The 27,774-nt window shown below is 46.0% G+C and overlaps 2 long non-coding RNA genes across 2 annotated transcripts; both read right to left on the bottom strand.

Annotated features, from left to right (window-relative positions):
* Positions 1 to 1,492: 1,492 nt before the first annotated feature.
* LOC112255433 lies at positions 1,493 to 16,214 on the bottom strand. The gene is made up of 4 exons (XR_002954250.2): positions 15,544 to 16,214; positions 11,928 to 12,011; positions 11,370 to 11,460; positions 1,493 to 2,050 (listed from the first exon to the last, which is right to left on the bottom strand). It is a non-coding gene; the product is annotated as an uncharacterized LOC112255433 (long non-coding RNA).
* A 4,930-nt stretch (positions 16,215 to 21,144) lies between these two features.
* On the bottom strand, positions 21,145 to 26,525 carry LOC121846839. The gene is made up of 3 exons (XR_006083830.1): positions 25,855 to 26,525; positions 22,239 to 22,322; positions 21,145 to 21,770 (listed from the first exon to the last, which is right to left on the bottom strand). It is a non-coding gene; the product is annotated as an uncharacterized LOC121846839 (long non-coding RNA).
* Between the last annotated feature and the right edge of the window lie 1,249 nt (positions 26,526 to 27,774).

Here is a 27,774-nt window from a genome sequence, read left to right as displayed (position 1 = left end):
CCAAACAAAATACTGATTAAATTGACAAAACTTGACACTAGGTTGCGTCTAATTTCTTTGGCTGCGTCTCCTGTCTCTGTGTCTTAAATGTCCATACTTTTTCCTAAATGTGCATTAGTATACTTTCTCGCATGGATTTAAACTCTCTAGCCAATGCTTACACCATTTGTATAACCAGGAACCAATATCCAAAGGGGGTACTTCATAATTTTGCACGCCCAATTTTTCAGTTTTTGATTTGTTAAAAAAGTTTGAAATATCCAATAAATGTCGTTCCACTTCATGATTGTGTCCCACATGTTGTTGATTCTTCACAAAAAATACAGTTTTATATCTTTATGTTTGAAGCCTAAATGTGGCAAAAGGTCGCAAAGTTCAAGGGGGCCGAATACTTTCGCAAGGCACTGTATATCATTGTTTAGAACAGGCCTAGTCAACTCCAGTCCTTTGGAGTTCCCTAGCAAACACACCTGATTTAAACTAATTGCATTCTAAACTGAAGATCATGATTAGTTGATTATTGGAGTCAGGTGTGTTAGCTGGGACTGGGGCAAAACTGTGACACCAATCAGGCCCCTGAGGACTGGAGTTGCCCAGGCCTGGTTTAGACGAAAAATAGCCACGCTGGTTAAAAGACCTGGCCTAATAATGACATAGAAATAGCACCATAAACCGTCCATAGAAGGCAGGGACAAGGTAAATTGGAGTGATAGCACGTGCAACCCCGCCATCAACTTGGATCAGTGAGAAAGTTTCTCTGTTCAATTTAATTTAACCAGGATAGTCGACTCAGGAACAATTGTCACTACTCTCAAGGGAGTACTGGGAGAACAGAGTCCGTTCCCTCTGCAGCAGAGGTTGTGCCCACCGGCATAAACAAAAGTATTGCAGAGGATGTTGAGGCCTGGAAGGTGTTGAGGGAGCTACTCCACATGCCTGCAGTGGAACAGGAATGTCCTGCATCCAATGCCATCTGCATTGTGTGTAGAGTTTTGGAGGAGGCTGAGCTTTGGCACTGTGGGGATTGTGGCTCAGATAAATATTTCTGTGCCACCTGTGCTGTGAGAACACACAGCACTCCCAACATTGTCCACCATTTGGAGTTAAGGAAGGTAATGTATTTTATGTTATGTCAAAAAACCTGTCAACTTCTTGCTTAAAAAAATGGCTTCCCAGTCCAAAATGTTGATGTACTTGATGATGTACTTACTGTTCAGTTTCCATAAAAGTTACAGTTCCCTGCAGCGATAAGGTAAATGTGACTAAATCTGTTGTACCAAGCACAGAGTTGGTTTTGTGTTTTCTAACAACATTGTCCAATGAAATATCCCCCTGATAGTGTAGTTTCAAATCTGCAGCTAATGTAGTCTGTTCTACAACAACTTTGTGTCTGTCTGTCTTAGTCAGGGCACTTCATACCATGTGTCCCGGTGGGCCGACGATGGGAGTGGAGGAGACAAGATGACCATGACTGTCACAGCCAGTACAACCGTCTTCTGACTGTTATTTACTTTAGAGGTAGGCCAAAGATCATTTGGGACCAGCATTGAGGGTCCTAAACATGCTGGGCGGTTCTTTTGTGACCAAGACAATGTCGACTGCTTTGTAGGAGGAGCATCAGACACACCAACTGAGGTATACTGGATTTTAAAGAATGTGATGTATCTCACAATCAGTTAATTTCACTAGCCCTCGTCTGTGTCACTTGTGTGATGTGTGTTTGTGTGTATAATCAACAGCTGGGCTAATGTTGGAGAAGTTAAAAGGTTTTATTAAATTCAGGAGAAGACATTTATCCTTGATGGTGTTATTTTAGCATTGGACTATTCTGTCCATAAAAATATTTATGTTGAACAGATTTCATGAAACATGAACTGCTTAGTGAATATGGATGACTTTTTTCACTCATGCTTATTCACTTAATTTTACAGGGGTGCCAGGGATTTCAAGCCGGGATGTGCTGTGATCCAAACACAAAACCCAGAAACTGGACATAACTGGTGTGTTTGGGATGGCGTGCAGGCACGAGCATCCACTGAAGTTCCTGAACCTGAAGAGAGGAGAGAAGTATGTGGACGTACAGTACCAATCAAAAGTTTGGAGACACCTACTCATTCAAGGGCTTTTCTTTATTTTTACTATTTTCTACATTGTAGAATAATAGCAAAGACGTCAATACTATGAAATAACACATGGAATCATGTAGTAACCAAAACGTCATAAACAAATCAAAATATATTTTAGATTTTAAATTCTTCAAAGTAGCCACCCTTTGCCTTGATGACAGCTTGGCACACTCTTGGCATTCACTCAACCAGCTTCACCTGGAAAGCTTTTCCAACAGTCTTGAAGGAGTTCCCACATATGCTGAGCACTTGTTGGCTGCTTTTCCTTCACTCTGCGGTCCAACTCATCCCAAACCATCTCAATTTGGTTGAGGTTGGGTGCTTGTGGAGGTCAGGTCATTTGATGCAGCACTCCGTCACTCTCTTTCTTGGCCAAATAGCCCGTATACAGCCTGGAGGTGTGTTGGGTCATTGTCTTGTTGAAAAACAAATGATAGTCCCACTAATCTCAAACCAGATGGGATGGCGTATCGCTGCAGAATGCTATGGTAGCCATGTTGGTGAAGTGTGCCTGGAATTCTAAATAAATCAGTGTCACCAGCAAAGCACCATCACACCTCCTCCATGTCACCAAGGTGGGAACCACACATGCGGAGATCATCCGTTCACTTCTCTGCGTCTCACAAAGACACGGCAGTTGGAACCAAAAATCAAAAATTTGGACTCATCAGACCAAAGGAAAGATTTACACCTGTCTAATGTCCATTGCTCGTGTTTCTTGGCCCAAGCAAGTCTCTTCTTATTATTGGTGTCCTTTAGTAGTGGTTTCTTTGCAGCGATTCGACCATGAAGGCCTGATTCACGCATTTTCCTCTGAACAATTTATTTTCAGATGTGTCTTACTTGGACTCTGTGAAGCATTTATTTGGGCTGCAATCTGAAGTACAGTTAATTGCCCATTTCTGAGCCTGATAACTGTAATGAACGTATCCTCTGCAGCAAAGGTAACATATAAATAACTTCCAAACTAGAGAATTAAATTTCTCATTTATTGAGTGATATTTTATTTTATTCAACACCTGGTGGATTTGTTTGTTCAGCATTCTTCGTGGGAACTCCCTATCATATTAGGAGCTGTTACAGAAGGCTGAGGCAGTGGCCAAACACCAGCCCCACTTCAGAATAATGGAGGACACTTAAATCAAGTTTGATCCGGTCAATATACTGAGCAAAATTATAAATGCAACATGAAACAATTTCAATGAATTACAGTTCATATAAGGAAATCAGTTAATTAAAATAAATTCATTAGGCCCTAATCTATGGATTTCACATGACTGGGCAAGGACGCAGCCATGGGTGGGCCTAGGAGGGCATAGGCCCACCTATTTTGGAGCCGGGCCCAACCACTGCGGAGCCAGGTCTAGCCAATCAGACTGAGTTTTTACCCACAAATGGGCTTCATTACGGACAGAAATACTCCTCAGTTTCATCAGCCGCCTGGGTGGCTGGTTTCAGACGATCCCGCAGGTGAAGAAGCCAGATGTGGAGGTCTTGGGCTGGCGTGGTTACACATGGTCTGCAGTTGTGAGGCCGGTTGGACGTACTGCTAATCTAAAGCGACGTTGGAGGCGACTTATAGTAGAGACATTAACTTTCAATTCTATGGCAACAGCTCTAGTGTATGCCAATTGCATGCTCCTTCAAAACTTGAGACATCTGTGGCATTGTGTTGTGTGACAAAACTGTAAATTTTAGAGTGCCCATTACACTGTTTAATCAGCCTCTTGATATGCCACAACTGTCAGGTGGATGGATTGGATTATCTTGGCAAAGAATAAATGGCCCATAACAGGAATGTAAACATGAGATAAATGTTTTTTGTGCATATGGAACATTTCTGGGAGTTAATATTTCAGCTCATGAAACATAGGACCAACACTACATGTTGCGTTCATATTTTTGTTTGGTGTAGTATGGAGCAGAGGCCCGGAGTATTGTTTCTTCATCCAGTATTTTCAGTGAATTTGGTGATGTTTTTCCCCCTGTTCAGAGAAATTAGCCATTGAAGCTGTTTGGTTCATGTCCCGTCCTACATCCGGATATTACCAGGTTCTGACAACTAGATGATGCTGTTCCTGCTATTAGGTTATTATTCTCTAAAACACACCCCACCCCACCCTTGTTAAAGGGATAGTTCACCCAAATAACAAAATTACATCTTGGTTTTCTTACCCTGTAAGCAGTCTATGGACCAGGTATGAAAGCAACCCATGCTTTAGCTTTGTTTACCTGGCCTCTGTTTCAACTGCTAACTTTTTAGCATGTGTGTCACAAATCCAATGCAAGCCAAATACACAACAGTGTATTTGCACTGAGATTGCAGTGGCCTAGACCGCTGTGTCACTCAGGAGCCCACAATTGATTAACTTTTTCTTGGTAAATGTAGTTATGCTGTCTTTATAAGCATATCAATATATTTACAGCATCAAATGTGTTGTATTTGTAAAACAAACACACTCGTTTTTTCTTTAGATACATTTTAAAAATTACAATTCTAGAATAAGGCTGTAACGTAATAAATTGTGTAAGGGGTGTGTCTTGGCAGCAGAGAAGTCAGGCGCAGGAGAGCAAACTCTGGGTTTACCACGGAGCAGTTTAATAATAAAACCCCCAGATCAGAACAAACAATAAATGGGTACAAAAACCCGTCGCACACCAGAATAAACATGCACATGCACTTACAATAAACAATTCCAGACAAGGACATGGGGGAACAGAGGGTTAAATACACAACATGTAATGGTGGAATTTAAACAAGGTGTGTGGGAAGACAAGACCAAACAAATGGAAAATGAAAAGTGGATCAATGATGGCTAGAAGACCGGTGACGCCGACCGCCGAACGCCGCCCGAACAAGGAGAGGAACCAACTTCGGCGGAAGTTGTGACACGTTGAAACTAAATTACTTTCGTAGCAAGTGTCTTATGAAACACATTCTTGGCATAACTGATTTGACAGAGAAATATCAGCTAAATATGATAGCCAGCTTACAGCTATCACCAAGCTATGCTAGGTAGTTACTGTCAGTTTGGCTAAACACAAGGTCAGCGCAGGCTCCAGGAAAAACATCAGGGACAGACTGATATTCTGCAAAAGTACAGGGATTGGACTGCTGAGGACTGGGTAAAGTCATTTTCTCTGATGAACCCCCTGCCTGATTGTTTGGGGCATCCAGAAAAAGCTTGTCCGGAGAAGAAAAGGTGAGCGCTACCATCAGTCCTGTGTCATGCCAACAGTAAAGCATCCTGAGACCATTCATGTGTGGGGTTGCTTCTCAGCCAAGGGACTGGGCTCACTCACAATGTTGCCTAAGAACACGGCCATGAATAAAGAATGGTACCAACACATCTCCCAGCCATCCAGGAACAGTTTGGTGATGAACAATGCCTTTTCCAGCATGATGGAGCACCTTGCCATAAGGCAAAAGTGATAACTAAGTGGCTCGGGGAACAAAACATCGATATTTTGGGTCCATGGCCAGGAAACTCCCAGACCTGAATCCCATTGAGAACTTGTCCTCAAGAGGCGGGTGGACAAATAAAACCCCACAAATTCTGACAAACTCCAAGCATTGATTATGCAAGAATGGGCTGCCATCAGTCAGGATGTGGCCCAGAAGTTCATTGACAGCATGCCAGGGCGGATTGCAGAGGTCATGAAAAAGAAGGGTCAACACTGCAATATTGACTCTTTGCATCAACTTGATGTAATTGTCAATAAAAGCCTTTGGCACTTATGAAATGCTTACAATTATACTTCAGTATACCATAGTAACATCTGACAAAAATATCTAAAGACACTGAAGCAGCAAACTTTGTGGAAATTCTCAAAACTTTTTGCCACGACTGTACTCTGTGCTACCGAGTTTGTATGCTAGCTCGGTAGCTAACTCAAGCTGGCTAATGTTAGCCCTTAGCCATGCTAGCATATAATTACATTCCAGACCAACTGTTGGCGGTGGTGAGCTAAAATCCACTAATCACAGAAAATGTGCAGTAAATAAGGAGCGGATGGCAGTGATTACAGCTGTGAGTATTTCTGGGTAAGTCTCCTAGAGCTTTGCACACTTGGATTGTACAATATTTGCACATTATAATTAGTTTTATTTTTCACGCTCCGTCAAGTTCAAATCAAATCCAATTTTATTGGTCATATACACATATTTATCAGATGTTATTGTGGGTGTAGCGATATGCTTGTGAGCCTTGCTCCAACAGTGCAGTAGTATGTGTAACGGTTTTCATATAGTGAAGGAGAGTCGGACCAAACTGCAGCGTGTCGATTGCGATCCATGTTTATTTAAACAAACGTAAACATGACTAAACACAAACACTACAAACAATAAACAAAACGAAAACAGCCTATACTTGTGTCAACTAACATCAAACAAGGACATCAAGACACTCAGGACAATCACCCACGACAAACTCAAAGAATATGGCTGCCTAAATATGGTTCCCAATCAGAGACAACGATAAGCACCTGCCTCTGATTGAGAACCACTCCAGACAGCCATAGACTTTGCTAGATAACCCACTAAGCTACAATCCCAATACCACCACCAAAACCCCAAGACAAACACACCACAATTACAAAAACCCCATGCCACACCCTGGCCTGACCAAATACATAAAGATAAACACAAAATACTTTGACCAGGGCGTGACAGAACCCCCCTAAGGTGCGGACTCCCGAACGCACCTCAAAACAATAGGGAGGGTCCGGGTGGGCGTCTGTCCATGGTGGCGGCTCCGGCGCAGGACGTGGACCCCACTCAGTTAATGTCTTAGTCCCCTCTCCTTTCGTCCCTGGATAGTCCACCCTTGCCGCCGACCATGGCCTAGTAGTCCTCACCCAGAACCCCACTGGACTGAGGAGCAGATCGGGACTGAAGGACAGCTCGGGACTGAGGCAGCTCGGGACTGAGGGAAAGCTCAGGAGTGAGAGGAAGCTCAGGAGTGAGAGGAAGCTCAGGAGTGAGAGGTAGCTCAGGAGTGAGAGGTAGCTCAGGAGTGAGAGGTAGCTCAGGAGTGAGAGGTAGCTCAGGAGTGAGAGGTAGCTCAGGAGTGAGAGGTAGCTCAGGAGTGAGAGGAAGCTCAGGAGTGAGAGGAAGCTCAGGAGTGAGAGGAAGCTCAGGAGTGAGAGGAAGCTCAGGCAGGTAGATAGATCTACCAGATCCTGGCTGGCTGGTGGTTTCAGCAGATCCTGGCTGACTGGCAGATCCTGGCTGACTGGCAGATCTGGAAGAGTCTGGTTGACTGGCAGATCTGGAAGAGTCTGGTTGACTGGCAGATCTGGAAGAGTCTGGCTGACTGGCAGATCTGGCGGCGCTGGGCAGCCTGGCGGCGCTGGGCAGCCTGGCGGCGCTGGGCAGACTGGCGACGCTGGGCAGACTGGCGACGCTGGGCAGACTGGCGACACTAGGCAGACTGGCGACGCTGGGCAGACTGGCGGCGCTGGGCAGACTGGCGGCGCTGGGCAGACTGGCGACGCTGGGCAGACTGGCGGTGCTGGGCCGACTGGCGGTGCTGGGCCGACTGGCGGTGCTGGGCCGACTGGCGGTGCTGGGCCGACTGGCGGTGCTGGGCAGACTGACGGCGCTGGGCAGACTGACGGCGCTGGGCAGACTGGCGATGCTGGGCAGACTGACGGCGCTGGGCAGACTGGCGACGCTGGGCAGACTGGGGGCACTGGCAGCGCTGGGCAGACTGGCGGCACTAGCTGCTCCATATAGGCTGACAGCTCTGGCGGCTTCTTACAGACTGACCGCTCTGGCGGCTCCGTGCTGACTGGCAGCTCCTTGCAGACTGGCAGCTCCTTACAGACTGACAGCTCCTTGCAGACTGACAGCTCCTTGCAGACTGACAGCTCCTTGCAGACTGACAGCTCCTTGCAGACTGACAGCTCCTTGCAGACTGGCAGCTCCTTGCAGACTGGCAGCTCCTTGCAGACTGGCAGCTCCATGCAGACTGGCAGCTCCATGCAGACTGGCTGCTCTATGCAGACTGACAGCTCTGGCTGCTTCATGCAGACTGACAGCTCTGGCTGCTCCATGTAGACTGGCTGCTTCATGCAGACTGGCAGCTCGGGCTGCTTCATGTAGACTGGCAGCTCTGGCTGCTCCATGCAGACTGACAGCTCTGGCTGCTCCATGCAGACTGACATCTCTGGCTGCTTCATGCAGACTGACAGCTCTGACTGCTCCATGCAGACTGACAGCTCTGACTGCTCCATGCAGACTGACAGCTCTGACTGCTCCATGCGGACTGACAGCTCTGGCTGCTTCATGCAAACTGACAGCTCTGGCTGCTCCATGCAGACTGACAGTCCTGGCTGCTTCATGCAGACTGGCAGCTCTGGCTGCGCTGAACAGGCGGGAGACTCCGGCAGCGCTGTAGAGGAGGAAGGCTCTGGCTGCGCTGAACAGGCGGGAGACTCCTGCAGCGCTGTGTCGGAGGAAGGCTCTGGCTGCGCTGAACAGGCGGGAGGCTCCGACAGTGCTGGAGAGGCGAGGCGCACTGTAGGCCTGATGCGTGGTGCTGGTACTGGTGGTACTGGACCGAGGACACGCACAGGAAGCCTGGTGCGGGGAGCTGCTACCGGAGGGCTGGGGTGTGGAGGTGGTACTGGATAGACCGGACCGTGCAGGCGCACTGGAGCTCTTGAGCACCGAGCCTGCCCAACCTTACCTGGCTCGATGCCCACTCTAGCCCGGCCGAACCGAGGAGCTGGAATATACCTCACCGGGCTATGCACCCGCACTGGGGACACCGTGCGCACCACTGCATAACACGGTGCCTGCCCGGTCTCTCTAGCCCCCCGGTAACCACAGGAAGTTTGCACAGGTCTCCTACCTGGCATAGCCATACTCCCTGTGAGCCCCCCCCCCAAGAAATTTTTGGGGCTGACTCTCGGGCTTCCGTCCGCGCCGCCGTGCTTGCTTCGCCAACCTCATTCACCGATAACCTTCCGCGCACTGCTCCATCGAATCCCAGGCGGGCTCCGGCACTCTCCCTGGGTCGACCGCCCACCTGTCTATCTCCTCCCAAGAAGTATAGTCCATACTGTACTCCTCTTTGGGTTGCTCCTGTTGCCTCCTCTCCTGCTGCACCTGTTGCCTCTCCTGCTGCTCCTGCCTGTTGACACGCTGCTTGGTCCGTTGGTGGCGGGTGATTCTGTAATGGTTTTCATATAGTGAAGGAGAGTCGGACCAAACTGCAGCGTGTCGATTGCGATCCATGTTTATTTAAACAAACGTAAACATGACTAAACACAAACACTACAAACAATAAACAAAACGAAAACCGAAAACAGCCTATACTTGTGTCAACTAACATCAAACAAGGACATCAAGACACTCAGGACAATCACCCACGACAAACTCAAAGAATATGGCTGCCTAAATATGGTTCCCAATCAGAGACAACGATAAGCACCTGCCTCTGATTGAGAACCACTCCAGACAGCCATAGACTTTGCTAGACAACCCACTAAGCTACAATCCCAATACCACCACCAAAACCCCAAGACAAACACACCACAATTACAAAAACCCCATGCCACACCCTGGCCTGACCAAATACATAAAGATAAACACAAAATACTTTGACCAGGGCGTGACAGTATGTAACAATTCACAACAATAACAAATCAAACCGTAACAACAACACAAAATCAAAAAGTAAAAGAATGTAATTATGAAATATATAAATATTAGGACGAGCAACGTTGGAGTGGCATTGACTAGAATACAGTATATACATATGAAATTAGTAAAACCGTATGTTAACATTATTAAGAACAGTGTTCCATTATTAAAGTGACCAGTGATTCCATATCTATGTACATAAGGCAGCAGCCTCTAAGTTGCAGGGTTGAGTAACCGGGTGGTAGCCGGCTAGTGACAGTGAATAAGTTCAGGGCAGCGTACTTGGTGGAGGCCGGCTAGTGTTGGCTATTTAACAGTCTGATGGCCTTGCGATAATAGCTGTTTTTCAGTCTGTCAGTCCCAGCTTTGATGCACCTGTACTGACCTCGCCTTCTGGATGATAGTGGGCTGAACAGGCTATGGCTCAGATGGTTGATGTCCTTGATGATCTTTTTGGCCTTCCTATGACATCGGGTACTGTAGGTGTCCTGGAGGGCAGGCAGTGTGCCTGCGGTGGGCAGACAGCGCCATCCTCTGGACAGCTCTGCGGTTGTGGGCGGTGCAGCTGCCGTACTAGGCGGTGATACAGCCCGACAGGGTGCTATCAATAGTGCATCTGTAAAAGTTTGCGAGGGTCTTAGGGACCAAGCTGAATTTCTTCAGCCTCCTGAGTTTGAAGATGCACTGTTGCACTTTCTTCACCCCACTGTGCGGGTGGACCATTTCAGATTGTCAGTGATGTGTACGCAGAAGAACTTGAAGCTTTTCATCTTCTCCACTACGGTTCAGTCGATGTGGATAGGGGCGTGCTCCCTCTGCTGTGTCCTGACGTCCACGATCAGCTCCTTCGTTTTATTGACGTTGAGGGAGAAGTAGTTTTCCTGGCACCACTCCGCCAGGGCCCTCACCTCCTCACTGTAGGCTGTCTCATCATTGTTGGTAATTAGGCTTACTACTGTTGTGTTGTCTACAAACTTGATGATTGAGTTGGAGGTGTGCGTGGCCACGCAGGGCCCCTGTGTTGAGGATTAGCATAGTGGAGGTGTTGTTTCCTACCTTCACCACCTGGGGCGGCCTGTCAGGAAGTCCAGGACCCAGTTGCACAGGGCGGGGTTCAGATCCAGGGCCTCGAGATTAATGATGAGCTTGTCGGGTACTATGGTGTTAAAGGTCTGAACTGTAATCAGTGAACAGCATTCGTACATAGTTATTCCTCTTGTCCAGATGGGATAAGGCAGTGTGCAGTGCGATGGCAAATAGTTGCCTAGCAACCTTGCAAGTTAAACCAGTAGTCATGAGTGCAAATTATTTGGTTTAATTTGAAGTTATTTCTGTTGAAGCTTACATTGTAGGGAATTGGCTGGCTTACCGGGTCCTCCATATTGCATCACACCCAGGACAAATATTTTTCGACATGAAAGATAGAAAAGTGAGGTAACTTTGCATTGGGACTTTTGATGTGTATACTAATGCAAAACCATATGTTACAGGTGGTTAGGTTTATGCTACCTACCCTTTAAATCATAATGAATACCTGGGGGAACTTATCTAGTAATGTAATTGCATGCAAATGAACAGGGCTGAATGATTACCATATGATAGCACGGTCTCTCTAACAGCACTGCGCAGGTCCTCGTCAGATGACCACCACAACTCAACCTCCTGCTCCACGCTCTCCATCGCCTGCCAAACACAGGAGATCAAAGTTCAAAGCGTGTCATATAAACCAAACAGCTAGGCTGCCATCCCTTCAAAACGTAATCTTGTCTATGCACATGATAACCCATGTTATCCACGTTATAACCCACATGATAACATGTGCATGATAAGTCTCCCAAAAGCACGACGGCAATACATCTCAAGTACAAACACTCAAAGGTATCCCTTAGTTTTTAATTGGCTTGGTGTCTTTATTTTCAAGCAGGGCCAAACGTCTACAACTTCAGTGGCTCCCTCAAATATGCCATCAAAAAATCCCAGTGAAATAAAGCAGTGGAGAGAACTGCCATGCCAAAACAATCTACAAGCATTAGTGTCCAGGATAAGATCGAGTGTGTTGATGCAGAGTGGCAATTGGCAACACATGTCCCCTTCTTGCGACACCCTGTGGCTTTGGCACATATACATTGTACACAACCAAGAGCACTCACTTTGAGACACTTGAGGGCCAGACAGGCAGTCTGCTGGAGCTGGACATCGCTGTTCCTCAGGATTTCCGTGTAGTAGACTACAGCCTAGGAGGATAATAAGACAATAAGGACATAAAATCCATCAAATTTTGAAATTATAGCATGTCATATTTTTTAGTGAGACTTTGTTTAGTTTTCCCAGACTCCCAGTACTTCAATAGAGAATCTCCATTGAGAATGTTTTTTTAGTCCTGGACTAGGCTAAATCTGTGTCTGGGAAACCGGTCCTACAAGTACTTCACTAACAAAGTATAATGTGATAAATCTATCATTAGGGTAAATATTTCATTATGAACATGGTTGAGCATGGGAGAGGTTTTCAACCCAAGTGTAAAGGCCATGATTAAAGACTCAGCTATACGAAATGAGCATTAGCAGAATCAATGACTTCCACCCGCAACAACAAAGAGCACAAAATGAGAGGCTAATCTCAACCAAAGTTGTCAAGCAGCTATCACGTTGCAGAGAGTGAAGCAAACTCCCGTGCATTTGCAGAATCTGTGTGGGTGCTGATGATTGCAGCCTCTTGCCTCACGCTATCTTTGAACTGCTGCTCATATCACTTAGTTTAATCAATTGTAATTAATACCATACCAACTGAGGGAGGCATGACGGATCTAGACTACAGCTACAGTGAAGAATAATTAGGATGGGACACTTGTGTTGTCCTTTGGTAATGGATTAATGTTTCGTATGTATACCAGGACTCTTTGAGAATAAATAAACAGTTTATAAGTAGTATACATACTATTAATACATGAGTATATTATTATTAAACATTTATTAGCATTACAATTATTGAGCATTTATACATTTCTGTACCCCTTTGTCATGATATCCAATTGGTAGTTACAGTCTTGTCTCATCGCTGCAACTCCTGTACAGACTCGGGAGAGGCGACAGTCAACAGCCGTGCGTCCTCCGAAACACAACCCTACCAAGCCGCACTACTTCTTGACACAATGCTCGCTTAACCCGAAGCCAGCCACACCAATGTGTCGGAGGAAACACCGTACACTTGGTGACCGTGTATGCGCCACAGGAGTCCCTAGAGAGCGATGGGACAAGGACATCCCTGCCGGCCAATCCCTCCCCTAACCCGGATGACACTGGGCCAATTGTGCGCTGCCCCATGGGTCTCCTGGTCGCGGCGGCTGCGACAGAGCCTTAACTCGAACCAGGATCTCTAGTGGCACAGCTATCACTGCAAAGCAGTTCCTTAGACCACTGCACCACTTGGGAGGCCCTTTTATTGAGCTTTTATACTCAGCAAAAAGAAACATCCTCTCACTGTCAATTGCGTTTATTTTCAACAAACCTCAACATGGGTAAATATTTGTATGAACATAAAAAGATTCAACAACTGAGGCATAAACTGAACAAGTTCCACAGACATGTGACTAACAGAAATGGAATAATGTGTCCCTGAACAAAGGGGAGTCAAAATCAAAAGTAACAGTCAGTATCTGGTGTGGCCACCAGCTGCATTAAGCACTTCAGTGCATCTCCTCCGCATGGACTGCACCAGATTTGCCAGTTCTTCCTGTGAGATGTTACCCCACTCTTCCACCAAGGCACCTGCAAGTTCCCGGACATTTCTGGGGGAATGGCCCTAGCCCTCACCCTCCGGTCCAACAGGTCCCAGACGTGCTCAATGGGATTGAGATCCGGGCTCTTCGTTGGCCATGGCAGAACACTGACATTCCTGAACACTGACATTCCTGCCTTGCAGGAAGACGTTCCTGACATTCCTGTCTTTCTCATGTGGTACCTTGTGGGAAGGGTACCACATGAGGGAGGAGGATGTCTTCCCTGTAATGCACAGCATTGAGATTGCCTGCAATGACAACAAGCTCAGTCCGATTATGCTGTGATACACCTCTAAATCGATCCCGCTCCAGAGTACAGGCCTCGGTGTAACGCTCTTTCCTTCGACGATAAATGCGAATCCGACCATCACCCCTGGTGAGACAAAACCGTGACTCGTCAGTGAAGAACACTTTTTGCCAGTCCTGTCTGGTCCAGCGAAGGTGGGTTTGTGCCCATAGGCAACGTTGTTGCTGGTGATGTCTGGTGAGGACCTGTCTTACAACAGGCCTACAAGCCCTCAGTCCAGCCTCTCTCAGCCTATTGCGGACAGTCTGAGCACTGATGGAGAGATTGTTCATTCCTGGTGTAACACGGGCAGTCGTTGTTGCCATCCTGTACCTGTCCCACAGGTGTGATGTTCGGATGTACTGATCCTGTGCAGGTGTTGTTACACGAGGTCTGCTACTGCGAGGACGATCAGCTGATCGTCCGTCTCCCTGTTGTGCTGTCTTAGGCGTCTCACAGTACGGACATTGCAATTTATTGCCCCGGCCATATCTGCAGTCCCTGTCTCCTAAGGCACATTCACACAGATGAGCAAGGAGCCTGGGCATCTTTCTTTTGGTGTTTTTCAGAGTCAGTAGAAAGGCCTCTTTAGTGTCCTAAGTTTTCATAACTGTGGCCTTAATTGCCTACCGTCTGTAAGCTGTTAGTGTCTTAACAACCGTTCCACAGGTGCATGTTCATTACTTGTTTATGGTTCATTGAATAAGCATGGGAAAGAGTGCTTATACCCTTTACAATGAAGATCTGTGAAGTTATTTGAGTTTATAACATTTAAACAAAAGTGTTTTTAAACATCAATAATAATTTAGAATGATTTAAGTTATACCAATCTATACTGAACAAAAATATAAACGCAACATGTGAAGTGTTTCATGAGCTGAAATAAAGATCCCAGAAATGTTCCTCTGTCACAGTGAAAAGTCTTGTCTGTTTTGGCTACGTCACTTTGAGTAATACCCTGTTTCTGGATGATAACATCAGCCACGCAAATACAACAACAGGTTGTATACATGTTCATTTAGTGATATTGATATTATTGTTATAAAAACAAGGCAGTTCACAGCTGCTATAGTAATTTTAAAGAAAGGCCATCAACAGCCGCTATGGGTTCTAAAGGGTTAATTAAACAACATGATCATTACACAGGTGCACCTTGTGCTAAGGAAAATAAAAGGACACTCTAAACTGAGAAGTTTTGTACCACAATACAATGCCACACGCATGCTGACTGCTGGAATGTACACCAGAGCTGTTGTCAGAGAATTTAATTCAAGGTCATTTTAGAGAATTTGGCATTATACCCAACTGGCCTTACAACCGCAGACCACGTGTAATGACGCCAGCCCAGGACCTCCGCATCCGGCTTCTTCACCTGCGGGATTGTCTGAGACCAGCCACCTGGACAGCTAATGAAACTGAGTATTTCTGTCTGTAATAAAGCCTTTTGTGGGGAAAAACTCATTCTGATTGGCTGGACCTTGCTCCCCAGTGTGTGGGCCTGTCTACCAAGTGGATGGGCCTATGCCCTCCCAGGCCCACCCATGGCTACGCCTCTGCCCAGACATGTGAAATCCATAGATTAGGGCCGAATGAATTTATTCATTCTTTATATGAACTCTAACTAAGTAAAATCATTGAAATTGTTGCAGGTTGCATTTATATTTTTGTTCACTATATTAAAAATATTTGTCCTCGCCCTAACCTTGGTCCTGAAGGACACCTTGGTCCTGAGACAGTTGCTGGCAGCCTGAGACACCTTGTGGTTGGCTTCCGTCTGGGGGCTGGCTAAGCGATGGAGGTACAGCCCAAGGGCAGCAGCTCAGCGATGCACCTCCCTTTCAGCTTCTTAAAGGCCATTCTCCTCTTAGGACTCTCCATAGCACACACCGGGTACACTGAAACACACTGAAAGATTTGAGGTTAGGGACAGTTCAAAACGTATTGGAATTTTGCTACATAATTTCTTCCATCCTAGCCACGTTTCCCCATCTGCTTCCATGCATCTCCCCTATCTCAAGGTGCTTTGGTACTTATTCACTAAACCTTCCCGGGCGCTAACTTTACCACATGTCAATATAGTCTACCAGTCTAACTGTCTAGCCTGCTCTCTATCCAGTGCTGTAGCTACATATGAAGACACCGAGATCCGGACCTCTATAATGTTTTCTAGTTTGAAAAAAATAAACATGTACACAGTAAAGAAAGTTTTTTACAGGTCAACATCTAAATATTATTCCCAGCATTGATCAAAACTCAGAACGCATATATTCTTGATTTGACTGAGCTCTAATCGCTCCTGCCTCTTTGCGAACTAATGGAATAATGAACAGTGGTCTCCCACTGGGCATTGACATCAGTTCAACGTCTAGTTGAAATGTGTATTTATTAATTTTATTTCACCTTTATTTAACCAGGTAGGCCAGTTGAGAACAAGTTCTCATTTACAACTGCAACCTGGCCAAGATAAAGCAAATCAGTGTGACAAAAACAACAACAAAGAGTTACACAAACAAACACACAGTCAATAACACAAAATAAAAGAAAAATAGAAAAATCTATGTACAGTGTGTGCAAATGTAGAGGAATAAGAAGTTTGGCAATAAATAGGCCATAGAGGTGAAAATAATAACAATTGAGCATTTATACTGGAGTGATAGATGTGCAGATGATGACGTGCAAGTAGAGATACTGGGGTGCAAAAGAGCAAGAGGGTAAGTAATAATATGGGGATGAGGTAGTCGGGTGTGCTATTTACAGATTGGCTGTGTACAGGTACAGTGCTCGGTAAGCTGCTCTGACAGCTGATGCTTAAAGTTAGAGAGGGAGATATAAGACTCCAGCTTCAGAGATTTTTGCAATTCGTTCCAGTCATTGGCAGCAGAGAACTGGAAGGAAAGGTGGCCAAAGGATGTTTTGGCTTTGGGGATGACCAGTGCAATATACCTGCTGGAGCGCGTGTTGCTCTGGTGACCATTGAGCTGAGATAAGGCGGGGCTTTACCTAGCAAAGACTTATAGATGACCTGAAGCCAGTGGGTTTGGTGCCGGATATGTAGTGAGGGTCAGCCAACGAGAGCATACAGGTCGCAGTGGTGGGTAGTATATGGTGCTTTGGTGATAAAACGGATGCTAAATGTGAGTCTGGAAGGAGAGTTTACAGTCTAACCAGACACCTAGGTATTTGTAGTTGTCCACATATTCTAGGTCAGAACCGTCCAGAGTAGTGATGCTAGTCGGGCGGGAGGGTGCGGGCAGCAATTGGTTGAAGAGCATGCACTTAGTTTTACTAGCATTTAAAAGCAGTTGGAGGCCATGGAAGGAGTGTTGTATGGCATTGTTTGGAGGTTTGATAGCACAGTGTCCAAAGAAGGGCCAAATGCATACAGAATGGTGTTATCTGCGTAGAGGTGGATCATAGAATCACCAGCAGCAAGAGCGACATCATTGATATATACAGAGAAAAGAGTCGGCCCGAGAATTGAACCCTGTGGCACCCCCATAGAGACTGCCAGAGGTCCGGACAACAGGCCCTCCGATTTGACACACTGAACTCTATCTGAGAAGCAGTTGGTGAACCAGGCTAGGCAATCATTTGAGAAGCCAAGGCTAGTGAGTCTGCCGATAAGAATGCGGTGATTGACAGAGTCGAAAGCCTTGGCCAGGTTGATGAAGACGGCTGCACAGTACTGTCTTTTATCGATGGCGGCTATGATATCGTTTAGGACCTTGAGCGTGGTTGAGGTGCACCCGTGACCGGCTCGGAAACCAGATTGCACAGCGGAGAAGGTACGGTGGGATTCGAGATGGTCAGTGACCTGTTTGTTGACTTGGCTTTCGAAGACCTTAGATAGGCAGGGCAGGATGGATATAGGTCTGTAACAGTTTGGGTCCAGGGTGTCTCCCCCTTTGAAGAGGGGGATGACTGCGGCAGCTTTCCAATCCTTGGGGATCTCAGACGATATGAAAGAGAGGTTGAACAGGCTGGTAATAGGGGTTGCGACAATGGCGGCGGATACTTTCAGAAATAGAGGGTCCAGATTGTCAAGCCCAGCTGATTTGTACAGGTCCAGGTTTTGCAGCTCTTTCAGAACATCTGCTATCTGGATTTGGGTAAAGGAGAACCTGGAGAGGCTTGGGCGAGTAGCTGCGGGGGGGGCGGAGCTGTTGGCTGAGGTTGGAGTAGCCAGGCGGAAGGCATGGCCAGCTGTTGAGAAATGCTTGTTTGAAGGTTACCTAGCCTCAGTGCAGTGGGCAGCTGGGGGGAGGTGCTCTTGTTCTCCATGGACTTCACAGTGTCCCAGAACTTTTTGGAGTTGGAGCTACAGGATGCAAACTTCTGCCTGAAGAAGCTAGCCTTAGCTTTCCTGACTGACTGCGTGTATTGGTTCCTGACTTCCCTGAACAGTTGCATATCTCGGGGACTATTCGATGCTATTGCAGTCCGCCACAGGATATTTTTGTGCTGGTCGAGGGCAGTCAGGTCTGGAGTGAACCAAGGGCTATATCTGTTCTTAGTTCTGCATTTTTTGAACGGAGCATGCTTATCTAAAATGGTGAGGAAGTTACTTTTAAAGAATGACCAGGCATCCTCAACTGACGGGATGAGGTCAATGTGTGCTAAAGCAGTGAATAAAACAAACTTAGGGAGGAGGCTTCTAATGTTAACATGCATGAAACCAATGCTTTTACGGTTACAGAAGTCAACAAATGAGAGTGCCTGGGGAATGGGAGTGATGCTGGGGGCTGCAGGGCCTGGGTTAACCTCTACATCACTAAATGAACAGAGGAGGAGTAGGATAAGAGTACTGCTAAAGGCTAAAAGAACTGGTCGTCTAGTGCGTTCAGAACAGAGAGTAAAAGGAGCAGATTTCTGGGTGCGGAAGAATATATTCAAGGCATAATGTACAGACAAGGGTATGGTAGGATGTGAGTACATTGGAGGTAAGCCTAGGCTTCAAGTGACAATGAGAGAGGTTTTGTCTCTCGAGGCACCATTTAAGCCAGGTGCGGTCACCGCATGTGTGGGGTGTGGAACATAAGGGCTAGCTAAGGTATATTGAGCAGGGCTGGAGGCTCTACAGTGAAATAAGACAAAAATGACTAACCAAAACAGCAATAGACAAGGCATATTGATATTAGGGAGAGGCATATGTAGCCGAGTGATCATAGGGTCCAGTGAGTAGCTAGGCGAGCTGGAGGCATGGCGATTCAGACAGCTAGCAGGCCGAGGCTAGCAGCAGGCTAGCAGATGGCCTCAGGGGGACATCGCAACGGGAGAGCCTGATGAAACTCCCTCGGACGTTTACGTCGGCAGACCAGTCGTGATGGATCGGTGGGGCTCCATGTCAGCAGCAAAGAGTCCAGGCCAATTGGCAAAAGAGGTATTGAAGCCCAGGAATTGCTTGATGGATCTCTTCGGCTAGCCGGGAGATGGGCCTAGTTTGAGGCTAGCTCCAGGCTAACTGGTGCTTGCTTCAGGACAGAAACGTTAGCCAGGAGTAGCCACTCGGATAGCAGCTAGTTGTGATGATCTGGAGTAGAGGTTCAGAGCTTGCGGTATGAATCCGGAGATGTGGTAGAGAAAAGCAGTCCGATATGCTCTGGGTTGATATCACGCTGTGCAGGCTGGCAGGAGTTTACCGGGCAGAGGTCGGCAGATGTCAGCGCTTAACGGTGATGACGGGTAGTTAGCTGGCTAGCTGCTGAAGGGGGTTCCTGTTCTAAAGTATAAAAATAGCAGATCCATACCACATTGGGTGAGGCGGGTTTCAGGAAAGTATGTTCAGGAAAGTATGTAACGATTTTCATTGGTGGAAGAAGGTGAAGAGGACCAAAGTGCAGCGTGGTACATATCCATAATACTTTTAATAAAAAATGAATACACAAACAAAAACAACAAAACGAACAGTTCTGACAGGTGCAACAAACACTAACCAGAAAATAACTACCCACAACCCATAGTTGGAAAACAGGCTGCCTAAAGTATGGTTCTCAATCAGAGACAACGATTGACAGCTGCCTCTGATTGGGAACCATACCAGGCCAAAACCAGAAATACAAAACATAGAACAAAAACATAGAATGCCCACCCCAACTCACGCCCTGGCCAAACTAAAATAGAGACATAAAAAAACACACCACAATTACAAAACCCCATGCCACACCCTGGCCTGACCAAATACATAAAGATAAACACTAAATACTTTGACCAGGGCGTGACGGTATGTAACAATTCACAACAATAACAAATCAAACAGTAACAACAACACAAAATCAAAAAGTAAAAGAATGTAATTATGAAATATATAAATATTAGGACGAGCAACGTTGGAGTGGCATTGACTAGAATACAGTATATACATATGAAATTAGTAAAACCGTATGTTAACATTATTAAGAACAGTGTTCCATTATTAAAGTGACCAGTGATTCCATATCTATGTACATAAGGCAGCAGCCTCTAAGTTGCAGGGTTGAGTAACCGGGTGGTAGCCGGCTAGTGACAGTGAATAAGTTCAGGGCAGCGTACTTGGTGGAGGCCGGCTAGTGTTGGCTATTTAACAGTCTGATGGCCTTGCGATAATAGCTGTTTTTCAGTCTGTCAGTCCCAGCTTTGATGCACCTGTACTGACCTCGCCTTCTGGATGATAGTGGGCTGAACAGGCTATGGCTCAGATGGTTGATGTCCTTGATGATCTTTTTGGCCTTCCTATGACATCGGGTACTGTAGGTGTCCTGGAGGGCAGGCAGTGTGCCTGCGGTGGGCAGACAGCGCCATCCTCTGGACAGCCCTGCGGTTGTGGGCGGTGCAGCTGCCGTACTAGGCGGTGATACAGCCCGACAGGGTGCTATCAATAGTGCATCTGTAAAAGTTTGCGAGGGTCTTAGGGGCCAAGCTGAATTTCTTCAGCCTCCTGAGTTTGAAGATGCACTGTTGCACTTTCTTCACCCCACTGTGCGGGTGGACCATTTCAGATTGTCAGTGATGTGTACGCAGAAGAACTTGAAGCTTTTCATCTTCTCCACTACGGTTCAGTCGATGTGGATAGGGGCGTGCTCCCTCTGCTGTGTCCTGACGTCCACGATCAGCTCCTTCGTTTTATTGACGTTGAGGGAGAAGTAGTTTTCCTGGCACCACTCCGCCAGGGCCCTCACCTCCTCACTGTAGGCTGTCTCATCATTGTTGGTAATTAGGCTTACTACTGTTGTGTTGTCTACAAACTTGATGATTGAGTTGGAGGTGTGCGTGGCCACGCAGGGCCCCTGTGTTGAGGATTAGCATAGTGGAGGTGTTGTTTCCTACCTTCACCACCTGGGGCGGCCTGTCAGGAAGTCCAGGACCCAGTTGCACAGGGCGGGGTTCAGATCCAGGGCCTCGAGATTAATGATGAGCTTGTCGGGTACTATGGTGTTAAAGGTCTGAACTGTAATCAGTGAACAGCATTCGTACATAGTTATTCCTCTTGTCCAGATGGGATAAGGCAGTGTGCAGTGCGATGGCAAATAGTTGCCTAGCAACCTTGCAAGTTAAACCAGTAGTCATGAGTGCAAATTATTTGGTTTAATTTGAAGTTATTTCTGTTGAAGCTTACATTGTAGGGAATTGGCTGGCTTACCGGGTCCTCCATATTGCATCACACCCAGGACAAATATTTTTCGACATGAAAGATAGAAAAGTGAGGTAACTTTGCATTGGGACTTTTGATGTGTATACTAATGCAAAACCATATGTTACAGGTGGTTAGGTTTATGCTACCTACCCTTTAAATCATAATGAATACCTGGGGGAACTTATCTAGTAATGTAATTGCATGCAAATGAACAGGGCTGAATGATTACCATATGATAGCACGGTCTCTCTAACAGCACTGCGCAGGTCCTCGTCAGATGACCACCACAACTCAACCTCCTGCTCCACGCTCTCCATCGCCTGCCAAACACAGGAGATCAAAGTTCAAAGCGTGTCATATAAACCAAACAGCTAGGCTGCCATCCCTTCAAAACGTAATCTTGTCTATGCACATGATAACCCATGTTATCCACGTTATAACCCACATGATAACATGTGCATGATAAGTCTCCCAAAAGCACGACGGCAATACATCTCAAGTACAAACACTCAAAGGTATCCCTTAGTTTTTAATTGGCTTGGTGTCTTTATTTTCAAGCAGGGCCAAACGTCTACAACTTCAGTGGCTCCCTCAAATATGCCATCAAAAAATCCCAGTGAAATAAGGCAGTGGAGAGAACTGCCATGCCCAAAACAATCTACAAGCATTAGTGTCCAGGATAAGATCGAGTGTGTTGATGCAGAGTGGCAATTGGCAACACATGTCCCCTTCTTGCGACACCCTGTGGCTTTGGCACATATACATTGTACACAACCAAGAGCACTCACTTTGAGACACTTGAGGGCCAGACAGGCAGTCTGCTGGAGCTGGACATCGCTGTTCCTCAGGATTTCCGTGTAGTAGACTACAGCCTAGGAGGATAATAAGACAATAAGGACATAAAATCCATCAAATTTTGAAATTATAGCATGTCATATTTTTTAGTGAGACTTTGTTTAGTTTTCCCAGACTCCCAGTACTTCAATAGAGAATCTCCATTGAGAATGTTTTTTTAGTCCTGGACTAGGCTAAATCTGTGTCTGGGAAACCGGTCCTACAAGTACTTCACTAACAAAGTATAATGTGATAAATCTATCATTAGGGTAAATATTTCATTATGAACATGGTTGAGCATGGGAGAGGTTTTCAACCCAAGTGTAAAGGCCATGATTAAAGACTCAGCTATACGAAATGAGCATTAGCAGAATCAATGACTTCCACCCGCAACAACAAAGAGCACAAAATGAGAGGCTAATCTCAACCAAAGTTGTCAAGCAGCTATCACGTTGCAGAGAGTGAAGCAAACTCCCGTGCATTTGCAGAATCTGTGTGGGTGCTGATGATTGCAGCCTCTTGCCTCACGCTATCTTTGAACTGCTGCTCATATCACTTAGTTTAATCAATTGTAATTAATACCATACCAACTGAGGGAGGCATGACGGATCTAGACTACAGCTACAGTGAAGAATAATTAGGATGGGACACTTGTGTTGTCCTTTGGTAATGGATTAATGTTTCGTATGTATACCAGGACTCTTTGAGAATAAATAAACAGTTTATAAGTAGTATACATACTATTAATACATGAGTATATTATTATTAAACATTTATTAGCATTACAATTATTGAGCATTTATACATTTCTGTACCCCTTTGTCATGATATCCAATTGGTAGTTACAGTCTTGTCTCATCGCTGCAACTCCTGTACAGACTCGGGAGAGGCGACAGTCAACAGCCGTGCGTCCTCCGAAACACAACCCTACCAAGCCGCACTACTTCTTGACACAATGCTCGCTTAACCCGAAGCCAGCCACACCAATGTGTCGGAGGAAACACCGTACACTTGGTGACCGTGTATGCGCCACAGGAGTCCCTAGAGAGCGATGGGACAAGGACATCCCTGCCGGCCAATCCCTCCCCTAACCCGGATGACACTGGGCCAATTGTGCGCTGCCCCATGGGTCTCCTGGTCGCGGCGGCTGCGACAGAGCCTTAACTCGAACCAGGATCTCTAGTGGCACAGCTATCACTGCAAAGCAGTTCCTTAGACCACTGCACCACTTGGGAGGCCCTTTTATTGAGCTTTTATACTCAGCAAAAAAGAAACATCCTCTCACTGTCAATTGCGTTTATTTTCAACAAACCTCAACATGGGTAAATATTTGTATGAACATAAAAAGATTCAACAACTGAGGCATAAACTGAACAAGTTCCACAGACATGTGACTAACAGAAATGGAATAATGTGTCCCTGAACAAAGGGGAGTCAAAATCAAAAGTAACAGTCAGTATCTGGTGTGGCCACCAGCTGCATTAAGCACTTCAGTGCATCTCCTCCGCATGGACTGCACCAGATTTGCCAGTTCTTCCTGTGAGATGTTACCCCACTCTTCCACCAAGGCACCTGCAAGTTCCCGGACATTTCTGGGGGAATGGCCCTAGCCCTCACCCTCCGGTCCAACAGGTCCCAGACGTGCTCAATGGGATTGAGATCCGGGCTCTTCGTTGGCCATGGCAGAACACTGACATTCCTGAACACTGACATTCCTGCCTTGCAGGAAGACGTTCCTGACATTCCTGTCTTTCTCATGTGGTACCTTGTGGGAAGGGTACCACATGAGGGAGGAGGATGTCTTCCTGTAATGCACAGCATTGAGATTGCCTGCAATGACAACAAGCTCAGTCCGATTATGCTGTGATACACCTCTAAATCGATCCCGCTCCAGAGTACAGGCCTCGGTGTAACGCTCTTTCCTTCGACGATAAATGCGAATCCGACCATCACCCCTGGTGAGACAAAACCGTGACTCGTCAGTGAAGAACACTTTTTGCCAGTCCTGTCTGGTCCAGCGAAGGTGGGTTTGTGCCCATAGGCAACGTTGTTGCTGGTGATGTCTGGTGAGGACCTGTCTTACAACAGGCCTACAAGCCCTCAGTCCAGCCTCTCTCAGCCTATTGCGGACAGTCTGAGCACTGATGGAGAGATTGTTCATTCCTGGTGTAACACGGGCAGTCGTTGTTGCCATCCTGTACCTGTCCCACAGGTGTGATGTTCGGATGTACTGATCCTGTGCAGGTGTTGTTACACGAGGTCTGCTACTGCGAGGACGATCAGCTGATCGTCCGTCTCCCTGTTGTGCTGTCTTAGGCGTCTCACAGTACGGACATTGCAATTTATTGCCCCGGCCATATCTGCAGTCCCTGTCTCCTAAGGCACATTCACACAGATGAGCAAGGAGCCTGGGCATCTTTCTTTTGGTGTTTTTCAGAGTCAGTAGAAAGGCCTCTTTAGTGTCCTAAGTTTTCATAACTGTGGCCTTAATTGCCTACCGTCTGTAAGCTGTTAGTGTCTTAACAACCGTTCCACAGGTGCATGTTCATTACTTGTTTATGGTTCATTGAATAAGCATGGGAAAGAGTGCTTATACCCTTTACAATGAAGATCTGTGAAGTTATTTGAGTTTATAACATTTAAACAAAAGTGTTTTTAAACATCAATAATAATTTAGAATGATTTAAGTTATACCAATCTATACTGAACAAAAATATAAACGCAACATGTGAAGTGTTTCATGAGCTGAAATAAAGATCCCAGAAATGTTCCTCTGTCACAGTGAAAAGTCTTGTCTGTTTTGGCTACGTCACTTTGAGTAATACCCTGTTTCTGGATGATAACATCAGCCACGCAAATACAACAACAGGTTGTATACATGTTCATTTAGTGATATTGATATTATTGTTATAAAAACAAGGCAGTTCACAGCTGCTATAGTAATTTTAAAGAAAGGCCATCAACAGCCGCTATGGGTTCTAAAGGGTTAATTAAACAACATGATCATTACACAGGTGCACCTTGTGCTAAGGAAAATAAAAGGACACTCTAAACTGAGAAGTTTTGTACCACAATACAATGCCACACGCATGCTGACTGCTGGAATGTACACCAGAGCTGTTGTCAGAGAATTTAATTCAAGGTCATTTTAGAGAATTTGGCATTATACCCAACTGGCCTTACAACCGCAGACCACGTGTAATGACGCCAGCCCAGGACCTCCGCATCCGGCTTCTTCACCTGCGGGATTGTCTGAGACCAGCCACCTGGACAGCTAATGAAACTGAGTATTTCTGTCTGTAATAAAGCCTTTTGTGGGGAAAAACTCATTCTGATTGGCTGGACCTTGCTCCCCAGTGTGTGGGCCTGTCTACCAAGTGGATGGGCCTATGCCCTCCCAGGCCCACCCATGGCTACGCCTCTGCCCAGACATGTGAAATCCATAGATTAGGGCCGAATGAATTTATTCATTCTTTATATGAACTCTAACTAAGTAAAATCATTGAAATTGTTGCAGGTTGCATTTATATTTTTGTTCACTATATTAAAAATATTTGTCCTCGCCCTAACCTTGGTCCTGAAGGACACCTTGGTCCTGAGACAGTTGCTGGCAGCCTGAGACACCTTGTGGTTGGCTTCCGTCTGGGGGCTGGCTAAGCGATGGAGGTACAGCCCAAGGGCAGCAGCTCAGCGATGCACCTCCCTTTCAGCTTCTTAAAGGCCATTCTCCTCTTAGGACTCTCCATAGCACACACCGGGTACACTGAAACACACTGAAAGATTTGAGGTTAGGGACAGTTCAAAACGTATTGGAATTTTGCTACATAATTTCTTCCATCCTAGCCACGTTTCCCCATCTGCTTCCATGCATCTCCCCTATCTCAAGGTGCTTTGGTACTTATTCACTAAACCTTCCCGGGCGCTAACTTTACCACATGTCAATATAGTCTACCAGTCTAACTGTCTAGCCTGCTCTCTATCCAGGGCTGTAGCTACATATGAAGACACCGAGATCCGGACCTCTATAATGTTTTCTAGTTTGAAAAAAATAAACATGTACACAGTAAAGAAAGTTTTTTACAGGTCAACATCTAAATATTATTCCCAGCATTGATCAAAACTCAGAACGCATATATTCTTGATTTGACTGAGCTCTAATCGCTCCTGCCTCTTTGCGAACTAATGGAATAATGAACAGTGGTCTCCCACTGGGCATTGACATCAGTTCAACGTCTAGTTGAAATGTGTATTTATTAATTTTATTTCACCTTTATTTAACCAGGTAGGCCAGTTGAGAACAAGTTCTCATTTACAACTGCAACCTGGCCAAGATAAAGCAAATCAGTGTGACAAAAACAACAACAAAGAGTTACACAAACAAACACACAGTCAATAACACAAAATAAAAGAAAAATAGAAAAATCTATGTACAGTGTGTGCAAATGTAGAAGAATAAGAAGTTTGGCAATAAATAGGCCATAGAGGTGAAAATAATAACAATTGAGCATTTATACTGGAGTGATAGATGTGCAGATGATGACGTGCAAGTAGAGATACTGGGGTGCAAAAGAGCAAGAGGGTAAGTAATAATATGGGGATGAGGTAGTCGGGTGTGCTATTTACAGATTGGCTGTGTACAGGTACAGTGCTCGGTAAGCTGCTCTGACAGCTGATGCTTAAAGTTAGAGAGGGAGATATAAGACTCCAGCTTCAGAGATTTTTGCAATTCGTTCCAGTCATTGGCAGCAGAGAACTGGAAGGAAAGGTGGCCAAAGGATGTTTTGGCTTTGGGGATGACCAGTGCAATATACCTGCTGGAGCGCGTGTTGCTCTGGTGACCATTGAGCTGAGATAAGGCGGGGCTTTACCTAGCAAAGACTTATAGATGACCTGAAGCCAGTGGGTTTGGTGCCGGATATGTAGTGAGGGTCAGCCAACGAGAGCATACAGGTCGCAGTGGTGGGTAGTATATGGTGCTTTGGTGATAAAACGGATGCTAAATGTGAGTCTGGAAGGAGAGTTTACAGTCTAACCAGACACCTAGGTATTTGTAGTTGTCCACATATTCTAGGTCAGAACCGTCCAGAGTAGTGATGCTAGTCGGGCGGGAGGGTGCGGGCAGCAATTGGTTGAAGAGCATGCACTTAGTTTTACTAGCATTTAAAAGCAGTTGGAGGCCATGGAAGGAGTGTTGTATGGCATTGTTTGGAGGTTTGATAGCACAGTGTCCAAAGAAGGGCCAAATGCATACAGAATGGTGTTATCTGCGTAGAGGTGGATCATAGAATCACCAGCAGCAAGAGCGACATCATTGATATATACAGAGAAAAGAGTCGGCCCGAGAATTGAACCCTGTGGCACCCCCATAGAGACTGCCAGAGGTCCGGACAACAGGCCCTCCGATTTGACACACTGAACTCTATCTGAGAAGCAGTTGGTGAACCAGGCTAGGCAATCATTTGAGAAGCCAAGGCTAGTGAGTCTGCCGAT

The sequence above is a fragment of the Oncorhynchus tshawytscha genome, linkage group LG07, assembly GCF_018296145.1.
Source record: "Oncorhynchus tshawytscha isolate Ot180627B linkage group LG07, Otsh_v2.0, whole genome shotgun sequence".
Classification (NCBI taxonomy): Eukaryota; Metazoa; Chordata; class Actinopteri; order Salmoniformes; family Salmonidae; genus Oncorhynchus; species Oncorhynchus tshawytscha.
The sequence above is the reverse complement of the archived record's forward strand: the minus strand, read 5'-3'. Positions and strand labels throughout refer to the sequence as shown.